We start from the raw sequence: 19,159 nt of genomic DNA on the forward strand, positions 1-19,159 counted from the left end.
ATCAAACCATTCAATCAATCACACAACCTTAATAAAGTAATTATCTTGTTTAAAAAATAAATATGTATATGTATATGCACATCCAAGATCAACCTTTTAATACTTAATCAAAAATAAAGTTTTCAATAATATGCTCTATGAACACTATATATATATACTCTTGAATAAAAAACCAATCAACCAAAAGCTAAACAACTTTCTCAAGTAATGATCTTTTAAAAAATAATTTTTATATGTATGTGCACACTCAAGATCAAACTTTTCTAATGATGTTCAATAACAAGTAATGAGATGAGAAGTTCTTGAAAATAATAACTTGAATGATCAAACCTCAATACTAGAATGAACATTCAGATGAGAAAACAAGTTCCCTTTGAGATTCTGAGTTGATGTGCCCAAGTTTGATGATTAGAAATTGAAGAGTAGGCAATCATTTAGCAATAGGAGCAAGTTTTCCAATATATTTTCAACAAGATGTGTTCTTCTCTTTCTTATGTGTCTTTGCCTCATTCTAGGGTTTAAATATTCAGTATATATAGGGTCTTACCCTTAGGATTGATCTCAACCATTGGATCAAATAAATAGCTCGCGAGTTTGTTTAATAAAAATTCAAATTTTAAGTTTCTCACAGGTTCAGGCGCCTAAGGGTGAATGCCCAGAAGACCGAAGTCCCTTGACCCTTTGAAAAATTAACTTGGGATGCAGGGTTAGGCGCCTAAAGATAGGGTTAGGCTCCTGAAGTGGTTAAGCCGCCTGAGGTTCCAAGGTCAGGCAACTGAAGTGCCTCGGCCAACTTGTTGTGTTTCCTATTAATTCTTTAGGCTAGCGAACTTAATCTTCAGGCTCCTGAAGAAATTATTCAGGCTATTGAGGGTGAGCTCAGGCTATTGAAGTTCCCTTTTTCTCAATTTTCCTTTTCTAATTTAAAAATATGCTTTGCTATTTTTCTGGAATCTTTTATAAAACATATTTTTCATGATTTTAAAAGTATTTCTAAGTCCATGAAAGTCCCGTTATGATATACATGAAATGCATGAATCCTAAAATCATTCTAAGTTTTGTTGGGCCTTAAATTAAATCATATGAAAATATAAGTACATGAGTTATAAATACCCATTCCCAAGATGTTCTTGAACTTTGCCGCTTGCATCTTGATTCTCGTACTCTTTGAGTTCCATGGATCTTGCCAAGACACGTTAGCTTTACTTTGTGGCTTCCATGGCTCGTTATCCTTTCGTGCATACTTAATATAGTTTCATTTCACAAACTCAATGCACAGATCAAATATCAAGTGATTTGTCATTATCAAAACAGGATTGGACTCGTAGAGTCAACAATCTCCCCATTTTTGATGATGACAAATGCACTGGCAAAAATATATGTAATGGGTTACGCCAAACAAGGCTCCCCCTCAATTAATGCTTCAAATATTCAATGAATGACAATATGCTCATGATGTTTCAACAATTTTTGTTATTATACTTTTCCCCCTTTTTTCATAATTAGTGTTGCAAACAATTTTTGCTTCCATTCTAATATTTTTGCCCCCAATTTTCTACCCCTTTTGACATCAACAAAAAGGTGTAAACTAATAAAACATGAGTAGACATACCCTTATGTTCTTCTCCCCTTAGAAATCTTAAAGTTTTAAACGTGTCCAATTGTTGATTAATGCAATACCAAATGATTATATTGTAAGTGACGTTGCTCCCCCTGAATTATATCATCTAGCATAATTCTAAGCAACCTCTCGAGTGTGCATGAGGCCTAATTCATGCCTAATTTGGATAAACCTATCCTCCGCAAGTGGTTTCATGAATATATATGCCCATTGTTCATCCGTGCATACAAACTCTAGTGTCACATCCCCTTTTGCACATGGTCACGAAGAAAGTGATGTCGTATTTCTATGTGCTTAGTTCATGAATGTAATATGGGATTCTTTGAAATATTTATCGCACTCGTATTATCACATCTAATAGGGATTGTTTCATAACGCAATCCAAAATCCTTTAGTTGTTGTTTCATGTAAAATGTTTGAACACAACAACTACTTGCCACTATGTATTCAGCTTTAGCTGTGGAAAGAGTAACTGAATTTTGTTTCTTGGAAAACCAAGAGACCAAGGAATGTCCTAAGAAATGACAAGTACCACCAGTGGTCTTCCTATCCACTTTTCTACTCGCAAAATCAGCATCTAAATAACTAATAATCTCAAATGATGTGTACTTAGGATACCATAACCCAATGTCCACAGTTCCTATCAAGTATATAAGTATTCGTTTAACAGCTAGCAAATGAGACTCTTTTGGTGCATACTGAAATCTTGCTCACAAACTCATGCTAAACATTATATCAGGTCTACTGACAATCAGGTATGAAAAGCTACAATTCATTCCACGATATAGCTTTACATCTACTGGTATACCTTGTTCATCTTTGTCTAATTTCAATGAAGTGCTCATAGGTGTACCTAGTATTTTTCTATCTTCCATATTGAACTTTTTGAGTAAGTCTCTAATATACTTTGATTGATTTATGAATATTTCATGATTTTCTTGTTTGATCTGAAGTCCTAGGAAGAAATTTAGTTCACCCATCATGCTCATCTCAAATTCATTTTGCATGGTATTGGTAATTCATTACACAATTTTTTATTTGCAGCGCCAAATATGATGTCATTTACATATACTTGCACTATGAGAATATCATCTTTCTTAGACTTTATGAACAGGGTTGTATCTATCTTTCCTCTTATAAATCCATTTTCTAATAGAAAACTGCTTAGCCTTTCATACCAAGCTCTAGGAGCTTGCTTTAAACCGTACAAGGCTTTTGGCAGTCTATAAACATGATCTAGATTTTTATGATTTTCAAAACCTGGGAGTTGTTCTACATAAACTTCTTCATTTATGTAGCCATTTAAAAATGCACTTTTGACGTCCATTTGATATAACTTGAAATCCTTAAAAGCTGCATATGCTAAAAGCATTCGTATGGCTTCCATCCTAGCTACAGGTGCAAAGGTTTTTTCAAAATCTATAACTTCTTCTTGATTATGTCCCTAAAAGAATTCGTATGACATACTAATCTAGCCTTATTTCTAACAACTACTCCATGTTCATCTTTCTTATTCTTATATATCCATTTGGTCCCTATGATTGACTTATCCTCAGGTCTTGGAACTAATGCCCATACTTTGTTTCTCTCAAATTGATTTAATTCTTCTTGCATGGACAATACCCAAGATTCATCCTCTATAGCTTCACTCACATTCTTAGGTTTTTCTTGAGATAGAAATGCAAAATGACTAACCATGTTCCTAAGAGAGGAGTGAGTGGCTACTCCACGTAATGGTTCACTTATTATTTGATCTATGGGATGATTCTTTATATATTGTCATTCTCTAGGTGGTTCATTAACCTCATTTTTAGTTTGATCAATTTCAATGGATGGTTCCTTAAGTTCATTTTTATTTTCTGAATCATTCTCAATTGATAGTTCTTCAAATTCCTTGTTTAATTCAATTTCATCTTCATCAGTTCTTTTGGAGAAGGGATTTGACTCATCAAACAATACATGAATAGATTCTATGACTGTCAATGTTCGTTTGTTATATACTTTATAGGCTTTACTATCTAAGGCATACCCTAGGAAGATACCTTCATCAAATTTTACATCAAATTTTCCTAATGCTCATTGTCTCTAAGCACAAAACACTTGCAGTAAAAAACATGAAAATATGAAATGTTATGTCTATGGTCATTCCATAACTCGTACGGAGTTTTATTAAGTGATGGTCTAATCTAAACTCTATTTAGCACATGGCAGGCGGCATTCACTGCCTCGGCCCAAAAGTACTTAGGTATTTTATGTTCGTTAACATAGTTCTAGCAATTTCTTGTTCCTTTCAACTACACGATTCTGTTGCGGTGTTCTAGGAGCTAAAAAATTATGGGCAATTCCTAACGAGTTACAATAGTCTTCCATGCCTTGATTTTTAAATTCTCTAACCCTATCACGTCGAATTTTAGTAATTGTATATCCCTTTTCATTTTGGATTTTCTTGCACAGGTTTATAAATTGTTCACATGCTTCATCTTTGTGACCTAAGAATAGTACTCGTGTGTATCTTGAAAAATCATCAATTATGACAAAGGCGTATGATTTTCCTCCTAAACTTTGAATTGGGTTTGGTCCAAATAAGTTAAGTGTAGCATTTGGAGTGGCCTAGTAGTGGGGATCTCTTTCTTCTTCTTAAAGCTTGTTCTTGCTTGTTTTCCTTGTTGGCATGCATCACAGATTTTATCTTTCATAAATTTAGTCTTAGGCAGTCCCTTAACTAATTCTTTCTTAACAAGTTTAGAAATTAAATTCATGTTTGCGTGTCCTAGTCTCCTATGCCAAATCCATCTTATTTCATTCATAACATATAAGCATGTCACACTTTGTGAAGTTAAGTTATCAAAGCTTGTGGTATATACGTTTTCATGACGCTTAGCAATGAACAATATCTTATTATCAATTTTATGTTCAATTATGCACTTGTCATGTTCAAATGATACTTTGTAGCCTTTATCACATAGTTAACTTATGCTCAATTGTGTTTTAAATCTTCAACTAATAAAACATCATCTATAATGAGAGAGGAATCATTACCAACTTTACCTACACTTGTGATCCTTCCCTTAGCATTATATCCAAAAGTAACAAACCCTTCATCCTTAGGTATGATGGATGTAAACTTTGCTTTATCCCAGTCATGTGACATGAGCATCCGCTATCCATATACCATCTATCTTTCGAGGATGCTGATCTTAAGCATATTTGCAAGACACAATCAAACAACTAGCTTTGGTACCCAGATTGTCTTGGGTCCAGGGGGGTTAGTGCTAGATTGACCTTTGACCTTCTATACTTTATTTATTTTTACATCTTTATTTTTGAAAGGACAGTCGAATTGTATGTGACCCAACCTTCTACATTTAAAGCAATTAGTACTTCTATAATAATTCTTAGTTGGAGCATATGACTTTGATTCTTTTGTAAAATAACCCATGTAAAGATGTCTATTCTTTAAATTTTCCTTTCCATTGAAGCTGAGCCCTTCCTTTTCAAGGGAATTTCTTTGAGATCCTAGGAGCTTTTTAAAATTATTTTGTCCTTCAGTAAAATTACAAATAATTTTAGATTTGTCTTTCAAATCCTTTTCTAACTCCTCAATTTACAAATCTTTATTTCTTATGAAAGATACATGAGATTCATTTTGACGTTCAAGTAAGCTTGAAAGTTCTTTGACTTTACTTCTCAACTCAGAAATTTTCTTTGTTTTCTTCTCAAGCATTTTAATAGTGTACATGTATTCTTATTTCAGTTCATCATATGAAATCATATCATTTTCATTTTCAGAATCACTAGAATAATACGAAGATGATGAAAATGATGATTGTACCGCAAGGTCATCAAGTGTTATTAGACACAAATTGGGAACCTCGTCGTCACTAGATTCAGATTCTATGTAACGATCTGCTTAATAAACCTAAGCAGCAAGAAGCAGAAATCAAATAAACATAACCATGTGTAAATATATACAATACAATACCATACAATACCAGAGTACTAACATGTTTCCCAAAATATAAACATATATCTGTTCCCAAAAATACCCTCAACTATGCTGGGATATGCAAAAATCCTCCACAATACTCACTTCACTGATAGGGCACTACTGAAGTCCCTCTATCTGCAAGCCTGGTTTGCTCGTCTACCTAGATCGCCTGAAAAATGATTCAACACTGGGATGAGCCAATTCTCAGTAAGACGAAATATGCTATTACTAGTGTGTGGCAAATGAGTTACAATATTATAAAAATTTGTTTTCATATAATCATGTATAACTGAATATGTAAATATAGTACAAGTGATAAAATCCATCACCCTTTCCATGTTGCTTAACATAACAGTATTGTAGGTTACTATTCAAAATACTTCTAATGTACAAAAGTATATTCCCGGTTTTTGTAAATCTGTATATAGGTATAGTAACTGAAAACTTTCCCTATGGATAAGTGTGTGTAATGATTTAACCCCTCATGACAGGATCGTGGGGCCCGTAGGTGGGATCTACACTGGTTAGCTGACCAGGGTAAATCCCTATACTGCATGATCAGATCTGCCCACCTCAACCCATATCTGATAGGGAGCCTGTCCACGTCAAGGGCCTAGGTGATCGACCTACTACCACGTATTATCTAAATAGGTGGTTGCACTCATAACATAACATAATATCTGTAGCAATGATACCGTGCTCTGTAACTGCATAGTCCAATAGGGTCTGATACTATATAATATATCTCTATATACAACTATCCGATTTACCATGATTCTGAAATAACTGTAATAACCATGATGCTGCATAAACTGTAACTGCAATTCATATGTCATAATATTGAGAACTGTAAAATCATAACACTGATAACTGCATAATCATAGTACTGAAATTCGTATAATCATGGTACTGAGATTCGTATAATCATGGTACTAGAATTCGTATAATCATGGTACTGAAATTCGTAAAATCATGATAATGAAATTCATAGAACATATCTCCATACTATATTCATATTCTTAAGCCACACCATACTTTAATATATAATTTTCATAATTTAATAAATTGTATAATATTTCAAAATTTCCTAGCATAGCATATTTCCCTTACCTGACTACTGAAAAACCCCTATGGTATACTGGCCTAACACCCGTAGGGCCTCCTACGTAACACCCTGAAAACAACGTTTTCTAGAAGAAAATATCAGTATTTCTTCGCTTACATCATTTCCTATGACTGTTAGAAGGCCAAAAATGGACTAAAAGGCCTTACCCTAAATTTGGGATGAAATCCAACTTTGTTTCACCAATGATCCGCTCCGGAAGACTTACAGAGAACTTCTCCAGGAGCGCCATGGTGGCTTCGGATCGTTAATCCGACGTCTAGTAGAGCCGAAATCAAAGAAAGAAGGGAGAGGGGCCGTAGGAGAGAGAGAGAAGCACTGAATGTGAATAAAAATCCAAATTTTCACTACTTATAGGGCCAGATTCGTCGACGAGACACGTCACCTTGTCGACGAGTCCTTCAGTAAATTTGTTAACGAACCTTACCCTTCATCGATGAAATTCAGAGTAGCCCAAATCCTTTTCTTGGTATTTTCTCATCGACGAGATGTAGCTTCGTCGACAAATTTCCTTATGCATTCATCAACGAACCCCTGTATTCGTCGACGAGTCTTGGCAATTCCATGAAATTATTATTATTTTTATTATCTCCAAAATGCGTGTTCGTCGATGAAGTTTACTGCCTCCTTCTGTTCTTGTTTCCATTTTCCTCCCTCTTTAATATTAAAATAATATTATTCTTCTAGTCACTACATTCTCCTCTCCTTATAAAATTTCGTCCTTGAAATTTACTATCTGTATCTTTATCTTACTCTTCATCATCTAGTAAAGGAAAATGGTTTACTTATTTTATTACCTGCCCTCACTTATGGCAGAGGAATACCGCGGTTACATGGATAGTTCTGAGAGATTACAACCATAAAAGAAAATTCTCCCAAAACCAAAATACTACCTAACCTATGCTCTACATTAGAATTACACTGGACTCAACAAAATAAAATTACCATCTTAGCATATACATCAATACTATAATTCATCAAATAAATGGGGATATTTCCGTCTGATTTCATCTTCAAGCTCCCATGAGACTTTTTCAATCGTGTGGTTTCTCCATAGAACTTTCACTAGTGGTATTCTTTTGCTGCATAATTCTTGTTCTTTTCTATCTAAAATCTATACTGGAGTTTCTTCATATGCTAGAGCCTCACCAACTTCCAATTCTACATGGCTGATAATATGGGAAGGATCTGGGATGTATTTCCTTAACATAGAAACATGAAATACATCATGAACTCGAAATAGAGATGGCGGTAAAGCCAGCCAATAGGCTACTGACCCAATCTTCTCAAGTATCTCAAATGGGCCAATGAATCTAGGGCTCAACTTACCCTTCTTCTCAAATCTTAAGATCCCCTTTAGTGGAGTTATTCTCAGAAATACATGATTACCCACTTCAAATTCCAGTTCTTGGCGGCGAGTATCCGTGTAGCTTTTCTGCCGACTCTGCACTACATTGATTCTGTCTCGAATAAGTTAGAGACATCTCCTACCATATAATGCCTCGTAAGGTGCCATGCCGATGCTGGTCTGATAACTGTTATTATAAGAAAATTCAACTAGCGGCAAAAACTGAATCCAGCTACCTCCAAAGTCTAGCACACAAGCATGAAGTATATCTTCTAATACATGGATTGTTCTCTTTGTTTGACTATCGGTCTGAGGGTGGAAAGTTGTGCTGAATGCTAGCTGAGTCCTTAGTGCTTCCTATAAAATCCTCCAGAATCGTGATGTAAAACGTGGATCACGGTTCGAGACTATTGATATCGAGACTCCATGGGATCAAACAATCTCCTGTATATATATTTCTGCTAGCCGGTTTATAGGGTGGTCGACCTTAATAGGCAGAAAATGCGCTGTCTTTGTCAACCTATCAACTATTACCCAGATGGCATTTTGACCATATAACGCGGGCGGTAGCCCCATAACAAAATCCATGGAAACGTGGTCCCACTTCCACTCGAGAATGAAAAGTGGTTGCAACTGACCAGCCGGCTTCTGGTGCTCAGCCTTAACCTGCTGGCACGTCAAACACTGCTGCACAAACTCTGCTATCTCCCTCTTCATGCCACTCCATCGGAAATAATCTCGCAGATCCCTATACATTTTTGTATTGCTAGGATGAACAGTGTATAGAGACCTACGTGCCTCCTTTAGAATCGTCCTCCTGATGTTATCATTTGCAGGCACACACAATCTGGTGCGAAATCTCAAAGCCCCATCATCAGAAATACTGAACTCTTCACCTTGACCATCCTGTACTCTGACAAACACCTCCACTAACTCTAGATCATCTCTCTGAGCAGCTTTAATATTTTCATATAATGTGGGCTGTACGACCAAACTAGAAAAAAATGCCTGAGGGTCATTCTCCACTAATTCCACACCAAGTCTCTCTAAGTCCATCTGAATCGGATGCTGAATTACTGCTACTAGCTGTGCTGTGTCTCCTGATTTACGGCTCAGAGCATCAGCCACCACATTTGCTTTACTTGGGTGATCACTGATGGTACAATCGTAATCCTTAATGTGTTCCAACCACTTCTTCTGCCGCATGTTCAACTCTTTCTGTATAAAGAAATACTTGAGGCTATTATGATCAGAGAATATCTCACACCTCTCACCCTAAAGGTAATGCCTCCAGATCTTCAGTGCATGTACAATCACAACCAATTCTAAATCGTGAGTAGGGTAGTTCTTTTCATATTCTTTCAACTGTCTGGACACATATGCTATCACCCTACCATGTTGCATCAGCACACAGCCAAGTCATTTCAAAGATGCGTCACTATAAATAACATAACCATCACCTCCTGATGGAATTGTCAGAATTGGTGCAGTGATGAGCTGCTGCTTTAATTCCTGGAAGCTCTGCTCGCATTCTTCATCCCACACAAATTTAAAATTTTTCCTAGTCAACCGCGTGAGAGGTTCAGATAAAGCTGAAAACCCCTCAACGAATCGTCGGTAATAACCTGCCAGTCCTAAGAAACTCCTGACTTCCTGCACATTTCTTGGCCTAACCCAATTTACCACCTTGTCAATCTTGCTGGGATCCACTGAAATACCATCCCCTGATATCACATGGCCTAAAAATGCTACCTTCTCAAGCCAAAAGTCACACTTGCTAAACTTAGCATAAAGCTTCTCTTCCCTGAGAGTCTTCAACACTTGCCTCAAATGCACCTCATACTCCTCAAAACTCCTTGAGTATACTAGTATATCGTCAATGAAAGCTACTACAAACTGATCTAGATACTGGTCAAAAACTCTGTTCATCAAGCCCATGAACACAGCCGGGGCACTCATCAGACCAAACGGCATAACGAGAAATTCATAGTGCCCGTACCTGGTCTTAAAGGCTGTCTTCACGACGTCCTCTGCTTTTACTCTTACCTGATGATACCCGGATCTGAGGTCAATCTTGGAATATACCCGTGTACCCTGGAGCTGATCAAATAAATCGTCTATATGAGGTAGATGATATTTATTTTTAATAGTAACTTTGTTTATCTCCCTATAATTAATGCACATCCTCATGGACCTGTCTTTCTTCTTTACGAACAACACTGGAGCTCCCCATGGCGATACACTGGGTCGTATAAACCCTTGGTTCAACAAATCCTGCAACTGATTTTTCAATTCTCCCAACTCGGCTGGAGCTATACGATATGAGACCTTAGAGATCAGTGCAGTCCCTGGAGGTAAATCTATAGGAAAATCTATCTCGCGCACAGGAGGCAACCCTGGTAGCTCCTCTAGAAAAAAACATCTATAAATTCTCGTACTATTGGGGTACTGTCAATCTTCAATTCATTTTCAGATTCTTCTTTTCAAATGCTATAAACCCCTGACCTCCATCCAGGAGTAATCTGCTTGCCTGCACTACGGACACTAACTGTGTTGGAGCACGTACCCATGAACTAACAAATCTGAATACCTGTTCTCCAGGAGGTCTAAAAATTACTTCTTTTTGACGACAATCAGTGCTAGCATGATTGGCAGCCAACCAGTCCATACCAAGTATTATATCGAACCCATACATATCAAACACAATAAGATCTGCTGGTAGTATTTTCCCCTAAATTTATATCGGATAGCCTCTAAGTACCCTTTGACATCTGATCACTGATCTTGATGGTGTAGCTACCGACAGTGCTATATCTAATGACTGGGTCTCACTCTCAGATAATTTAACATAAGATGCAGAAATGAAAGAATGAGTAGCACCTGAGTCAAAAAGAACAATGACTGGATGTGATAAAACCGTAAATGTACCTGTTATCACATCTGCAGCAGCCTCTGCATCTCCTGGCATCAGAGCGTATACTCGTGTTAGGGCCACATTCCTCTATTGGCCACCATGAGGCACCTGGTATCCTCCCCGAGCTACCTGATGTCCTCCCTGATAGGGCCTGGGAGCTGGGACCTGGTCCTGCTGACCTGGGCATTCACGTACCACGTGACCGGGTCTCCCACAATGATAACATACACCTCTGCCTACCCGGCACTCCTCCAAATGATGTCTCCTGCACGTCTGACATACTGGGTAAGATGGCGTACCTTGGTTCCCATGAGGTCTTGCCATCTGCCTTTGGTCTCCCCTATCGCGACCTCCTTTCCATGGTCCCCTACTGGTGCCAGCCTGAAAACCCTGAGGCACATGCCTCTTCCTCTTACTCTGAGCTGCTACACCCCTATGAATACCACTCTCAATGATCGCAGCTCTATCTACAACCTCTGTGAATGTCTGAGCCCTGAAACCAATCACCTGCTCAAACAAGTTTTGCCTCAGTTACTCTTCAAACTTCCTTACCTTTTTCTCTTCATCAGGTGCTAGATGTGGAGCAAAATGCAACAACTCAACAAATCGAGCCGCGTACTGGGATATAGTCATCTACCCCTGTACCAAATGCAGAAACTTTGCTGCCTTCGTAGCCCAAATGATAGCAGGGAAATATCGCTCAAAGAACAGATCCTCGAATCAGTCCCACATCACTGGAACTGGAACTAGCCTTTGCTCCTCTATGAGATGCGCTGCTCTTCACCAGCGCTTCACTTCCCCTGTCAACTTAAATGTTGCAAATGCTACCTTCTACTCATCCATACAAGGAAGCACAACCAATGTCTCTTCAATGTCCTGGACCCAATTCTCAGCCACAATTAGGTCATCTCCTCCAGCAAAGGATGGGGGCTTCATTCATGTAAACTGCTTAATCGAACAGCTACACTCCCCAGAGCTCCTGGCCATCTCAGCCATCACCTGCTGAATGACACTACGCAGTACAACATCGGTATCTCCTCCACCTATGCTGGAAGGTCCTGGCTTGTCCTCCCCAGCATTCATGCCACTACTTCCTGGGTCCATCCTAAAAACAAGAGACACACTTAAGCACTTTATCTCCTATACGGACCTACCCTGTACAACTTAAAATTAATTACCTTTCCTAACCTTAACTCAATATCCAGTTCTATCACCTAGACACACGAACTGACAATAGTTTACTATGGTTTTCCTGAAATCGTCACCCTAGGAAAAACATAGAAACCACCACGGAAATCCTGTACCCAGACACAGAACAAACCCTAAATCATTTTCCTATACTCTAGTATTGCTTCAGCTGCACTCTAAAGTCTACAGAACCTAGCAACCTAGGCTCTGATACTAAACTGTAATGACTTGCTTAATAAACTGGTTTTATTTATTTATTTATACTATGACATATAACATGCTCTCATACTATATCGGGGCAAACCCAACCATAAACCTAAGCAGCAAGAAGTAGAAATCAAATAAACATAACCATATGTAAATATATACAATACAATACCATACAATATCAGAGTATTAACATGTTTCCCAAAATATATACATATATCTATTCCCCAAAATACCCTTAACTATGCTGGGACATACAAAAATCCTCCACAATACTCACTTCACTGACAGGGCACTACTGAAGCCCCTCTATCTGTGAACCTGGTCTGCTCGCCTACCTGGATCACCTGAAAAATGATTCAACACTGGAATGAGCCAACGCTCAGTAAGACGAAATATGCTATTACTAGTGTGTGGCAAATGAGTTACAATATTATGAAAATTTGTTTTCATATAATCATGTATAACTGAATATGTAAATATAGTACAAGTGATAAAATCCACCACCTTTTCCATGTTGCTTAACATAACAGTATTATAGGTTACTATTCAAAATACTTCTAATGTACATAAGTATATTCCCGGTTTCTATAAATCTGTATATACGTATAGTAACTGAAAACTTTCCCTGTGGATAACTGTATGTCATGATTTAACCCCTCATGACAGGGTCATACGGCCCGTAGGTGGGATCTACACTAGTTGGCCGACCAGGGTAAATTACTATACTCCATCGGTCTGATCTGCCCACCTCAACCCATATCTGATGGGGAGCCTGTCCACGTCAAGGGCCTAGGTGATCAACCTATTACCACATATTATCTAAATAGGTGGTTGCACTCATAACATAACATAATATTTGTAGCAACGGTGCCGTGCTCTGTAACTGCATAGTCCAACAGGGTCTGATACTATATAATATATCTTTATATACAACTATTTGATTTACCATGACTCTGAAATAACTATAATAACCATGATGCTGCATAAACTGTAACTGTAATTCATACGTCATAATACTGAGAACTGTATAATCATGACACTGATAACTGCATAATCATAGTACTGAAATTCGTATAATCATGATACTTGAGTTCGTATAATCATGGCACTGAATTTTGTAAAATCATGATACTGAAATTCATAGAACATATCTTCATACAATATTTATATTCTCAAGCCACACCATACTTTAATACATAATTTTCATAATTTAATAAACTGTATAATATTTCAAAATTTCCTAGCATAGCATATTTCCCTTACCCGACTACTGAAAAGCCCGTATGGTATATTGGCTTAACACCCATAGGGCCTACATAACACCCTAAAAACAACATTTTTTGGAACAAAATATCAGTATTTCTTCACCTACATCATTTCCTATAACTGTCAGAAGGCCAAAAATGGACTAAAAGGCCTTACCCTGAATTTGGGATGAAATCCAACTTCGTTTCACCGACGATCCGCTCCGGCAGACTTGCAGAGAACTTTGCCAGGAGCTTCGTGATGGCTTTGGATCGTTGATTCGGCGTCTAGCGGGGCCGAAATCAAAGAGAGAAGGGAGAGGGGCCATAGGAGGGAGAGAGGAGAGAGAAAGGGGCACTGAAAGTGAATAAAATTCGAGTTTTCACTACTTATAGGGTCAGATTCGTTGACGAGACACGTCACCTCGTTGATGAGTCCTTTAGTAAATTAGTCAACGAACCTTACCCTTTGTCGACAAAATTCAAAGTAGCCCAAATCCTTGTCTCGGTATTTTCTCATCGACGAGACGTAGCTTTGTAGACGAATTTTCTTATGCACTCATCGACGAACCCTTGTATTCGTCGATAAGTCCTGGAAATTCCTTGAATTTATTATTATTATTATTATTATCTTCATTTTCCTCCCTCTTTAATATTAAAATAATATTATTCTTCGAGTCACTACATTCTGAACCGTTGGTGCTGTGTGTATCCTAGCCAACTTTCAGTGCCTTCTTCTTTTTCTATGAGGCGTTCACGAGCTTGGGACACTCAGGTTTGATGTGTCCAAATTCTCTACAGTTGTAGCACGTTGGTGGATCCTCCTCATTCTTTTTCTTCATGCTTTGCTCTCCTCTTTACGATTTAGAGTTCCAAAATTTTCTATTGAACTTCTTGTTTTTCTTCAAGAACTTCCCAAACTTCTTTGTGAGCAAGGCCATGTCATCATCAGTTTTGGAATCACTTCCTTCACTTGAATAGCTTGATGATGCCTTAAGTGCAGTGACCTTCTTTGCTTTGCTTTGTTCATTTTTCCTCTCGTTTATTGCTAGCTCGTAGGTGATGAGCGATCCAATGAGTTCGTCCACCGACATCTCCTTGAGATTTCTCCCTTCTACTATTGCCGTAGCCTTCGCTTCCCATAGAGGAGGCAATCCCCTGAGTATTTTCCTGATCAACTCATAAGTAGGGTAAGTTTTTCCAAGAGCATTTAAAAAGTTAATGATGTGTGCGAATCTAGTGTACATGGATTGTATGGATTCATCAGTTGTCTTTTTAAATGCTTCATATTCACTAGTGAGCATGTCTATCCTACTATCCTTGACTTCCTTAGTGCCTTCATAAGTAACTTCTAACCTTTCCCAAATTTCATTAGCTGAGTTACATGCCATTACCCTATTAAATTCATTGACATCTAATGCACAGAAAAGTAAGTTCATGGCAGTGGCATTGATTTGTACTGACTTCCAATCCTCTTCAGTATATTCATCTTTAGTTTTAGGTACATTAATCTTATCAATTACTTTCATGGGAATGTGATTTCCCATAGTCACTATTTTCCAAACCTTCCAATCTACGTTCAGTAGATATATGCTCATCCTACATTTCCAATAGGTGTAATTTACACCATAGAAAATGGGTGGTCTAGTGGATGAGTATCCCTCAACGAATGGAGTTACACCAATGCGTGCCATGTGATAGTTTTACAAATTAACTATCAAGTCTATGTAAACCCGCTCTGATACCAATTGTTGAATTAGGTGTAATTCCGAGAGAGGGGGGGGGGGTTGAATTGGGTATTTAAAAATTACTTGCCACTTATTTACCACTTAAAGCCTTCTTATATATTTACCAATGAATTCTTGTTACTCAATTACTTATGTGCAATGCTATCTAACCTATACATGCAATATAAACAATTTAAATGTAGTGCTGAAAGTAAAGAGTAAAAGGAAACATAGAAGACAAACACGAATTTTACAAGGTTCAGCTGACTTGACCTACGTCCTTGTCTTGAGCGACTACTCAAGGATTTCATTAAATCCCTGCTCCTTAAATTGAGACGGAGCTTCCCTTACAATCCGTTGATTACAAGAGGCATACCTCCCTCCTACTCCGCTGCTTACAAGAGATACAACTCTCTCCTCAAACCCCGGTTCACACACTGAACCGTGTATACAATAAAAATCTAAAACACTCAAAAATTGCTTCCAAGAAAAAGCTTGTGAGTACAATTCAAATTCCTAATACATTAAAATATGATATAAACTTGAAACTCAGAATGTATGAAAATGATACAATCATTTTATGTGTGATATGCTTCAACACACAAAACCTTCTTTATCAAAAACTCCCAAGTAAAGAAATATTTGAAATGCTTTGGAGTATATTAGGGTTCTAGTTCACTTTGTAAAGATGCACAAATATGTCTAATGTGAACTTGTTAAAATATTTATCTTGAATGTTTTATCAATCTATATCAAAAAGCTTTTTATCAAATATTTAATCATAACCCGATTTTTGTAATATATAAATATATACGATATGTATTTCAAAGATCAAAATACTCAGTATAAGGTTTTCAAAACAAAATATCCTTCAATAAGATAAGTATTTATGAATACCAAGGATATATATTAAAGTGTTTTAATATATCTTAAATATGAATCTTTTAACTTAATACACACTTGAATCAAACCATTCAATCAATCACACAACCTTAATAAAGTAATTATCTTGTTTAAAAAATAAATATGTATATGCATATGCACATCCAAGATCAACCTTTTAATACTTAATCAAAAATAGAGTTTTCAATAATATGCTCTATGAACACTATATATATATACTCTTGAATAAAAAACCAATCAACCAAAAGCTAAACAACTTTCTCAAGTAATGATCTTTTAAAAAATAATTTTTATATGTATGTGCACACTCAAGATCAAACTTTTCTAATGATGTTCAATAATAAGTAATGAGATGAGAAGTTCTTGAAAATAATAACTTGAATGATCAAACTTCAATACTAGAATGAACATTCAGATGAGAAAACAAGTTCCCTTTGAGATTCTGAGTTGATGTGCCCAAGTTTGATGATTAGAAATTGAAGAGTAGGTAATCGTTTAGCAATAGGAGCAAGTTTTCCAATATATTTTCAACAAGATGTGTTCTTCTCTTTCTTGTATGTCTTTGCCTCATTCTAGGGTTTAGATATTCAGTATATATAGGGTCTTACCCTTAGGATTGATCTCAACCATTGGATCAAATAAATAGCTCGTGAGTTCGTTTAATAAAAATTCAAATTTTAAGTTTTTCATAGGTTTAGGCGCCTGAAGGTGAATGCCCAGAAGACCGAAGTCCCTTGACCCTTTGAAAAATTAACTTGGGATGCAGGGTCAGGTGCCTAAAGATAGGGTCAGGCTCCTAAAGTGGTTAAGGCGCCTGAGGTTCCAAGGTCAAATAATTGAAGTGCCTCGGCCAACTTGTTGTGTTTCCTATTAATTCTTTAGGCTATCGAACTTAATCTTCAGGCTCCTGAAGAAATTCTTCAGGCTACTGAGGGTGAGCTCAGGCTATTGAAGTCCCCTTTTTCTCAATTTTCCTTTTCTAATTTAAAAATATGCTTTGCTATTTTTCTGGGATATTTTATAAAACATATTTTTCATGATTTTAAAAGTATTTCTAAGTCCGTGAAAGTCCCGTAATGATATACATGAAATGCATGAATCCTAAAATCATTCTAAGTTTTGTTGGGCCTCAAATTAAATCATATGAAAATGTAAGTACATGAGTTCTAAATACCCATTCCCAAGATGTTCTTGAACTTTGCCGCTTGCATCTTGATTCTCGTATTCTTTGAGTTCCATGGATCTTTCCAAGACACGTTAGCTTTACTTTGTGGCTTCCATGGCTCGTTATCCTTTCGTGCATACTTAATATAGTTTCATTTCACAAACTCAATGCACAGATCAAATACCAAATGATTTGTCATTATCAAAACAGGATTGGACTTGTAGAGTCAACACTATACATGAAGCAACAACTGACGCATTTTGGATTAAGATATGAAATAATTCCTTTACGATGTGACAATATGAGTGCAATAAACATCTCAAAGAATCCCGCATTACATTCACGAACTAAGCATATAGAAATACAAGATCACTTTCTTTGTGATCATGTGCAAAAAGGAGATGTGATACTTGAGTTTGTATGCATAGATGAACAATGGGCAGACATATTCACAAAACCACTTGCAGAGGATAGGTTTATCCAAATTAGGTGAGAATTAGGCTTGATGCGTAGTCGAGAGGTTGCCTAGAATTATATTAGATGACATAATTCAGGGGGAGCAACGCCACTTGATATCACATTTGTTAACATTTGGTATCACATGTTAATCATCACATAATCTTTGAAAATTATCACACTACGTATGTTCACATTGAAATTTAAATTCAGTAACACAAATGTCTGTTCTAGCAAGGGGGAGAAGTAAATTAAAGTAACATAGGGAGGCATGTTTCAATATAGACTCCTTTCACAGATGTTGGTTGAATAAGTTCAAAACTCTTAGAGTTAAAGGGAGAGAAAAATATAAGACTATGTTGACTCATGTATTAGTATTATACACCTTTTTGTTGATGTTAAAAGGGGGAGAAGAATCAAGCTTTAGGAAAAAATAGGAAAAAATGATTTACAACTCTAATTGTGTAAAGGGGGAGAAGAATCAGGTTATAAGAACTTGGTTATGGAAAAAATTGTTGGCAAAACTAATTGTGTAAAGGGGGAGAAAAGTCAGATTATAGGAGAAGAATCAGGCTAAACATCTTGTGTATGAACATGAGCATATTTCATTTGGAATCAGGCTAAAAAATGTATGTATGAACATGAGAAAATTGCTTTTGGCATGAGCATATTTCACTTACTGAATATTTGATGCATTATTTGAAGGGGAGCCTTGCTAGGTATAACCCATTTTATTCTATATTTTTGCTCATGTATTTGTCATCATCAAAAAGGGGGAGATTGTTGACTCTATGAGTTCAATCCAGTTTTGATAATGACAAATCACCTAGTATTTGATCTGTGCATTAAGATTGTGAACAGGAACAATATTTATCATGCACAGAAAGATAGCAAGTCATGGAAGCCATGAAGATTAAAGCATACACATCTTGACAAAATCTATACATCTTGGCAAAATCTATGGAACTAAACGAGTTGAAGAATGAAGATGCAAGAGACAAGTTCAAGATCGTCATGGGAATGGGTACTTAGAACTTATGTACTCACATCTTTCATATGATTTAATTTGAGGCTCAAATTATACCCTAGAATGACCTTAGGTATCATGCATTTCATGAACATCATTAGGGGATATCTATGGACTTGGATATATTTTCAAAATCTCGGAAGATATTTTTATAGAAGAGCCAAGAAAGAGAGCAAAGCAGATTTTTTTTGAATTAAAAAGGAAAAATCCAAGAATTGGTAACTTCAGTAGACCGAACTTAACGT

This window comes from Malania oleifera, chromosome 13 (genome assembly GCF_029873635.1).
Source record: "Malania oleifera isolate guangnan ecotype guangnan chromosome 13, ASM2987363v1, whole genome shotgun sequence".
Lineage (NCBI taxonomy): Eukaryota > Viridiplantae > Streptophyta > Magnoliopsida > Santalales > Ximeniaceae > Malania > Malania oleifera.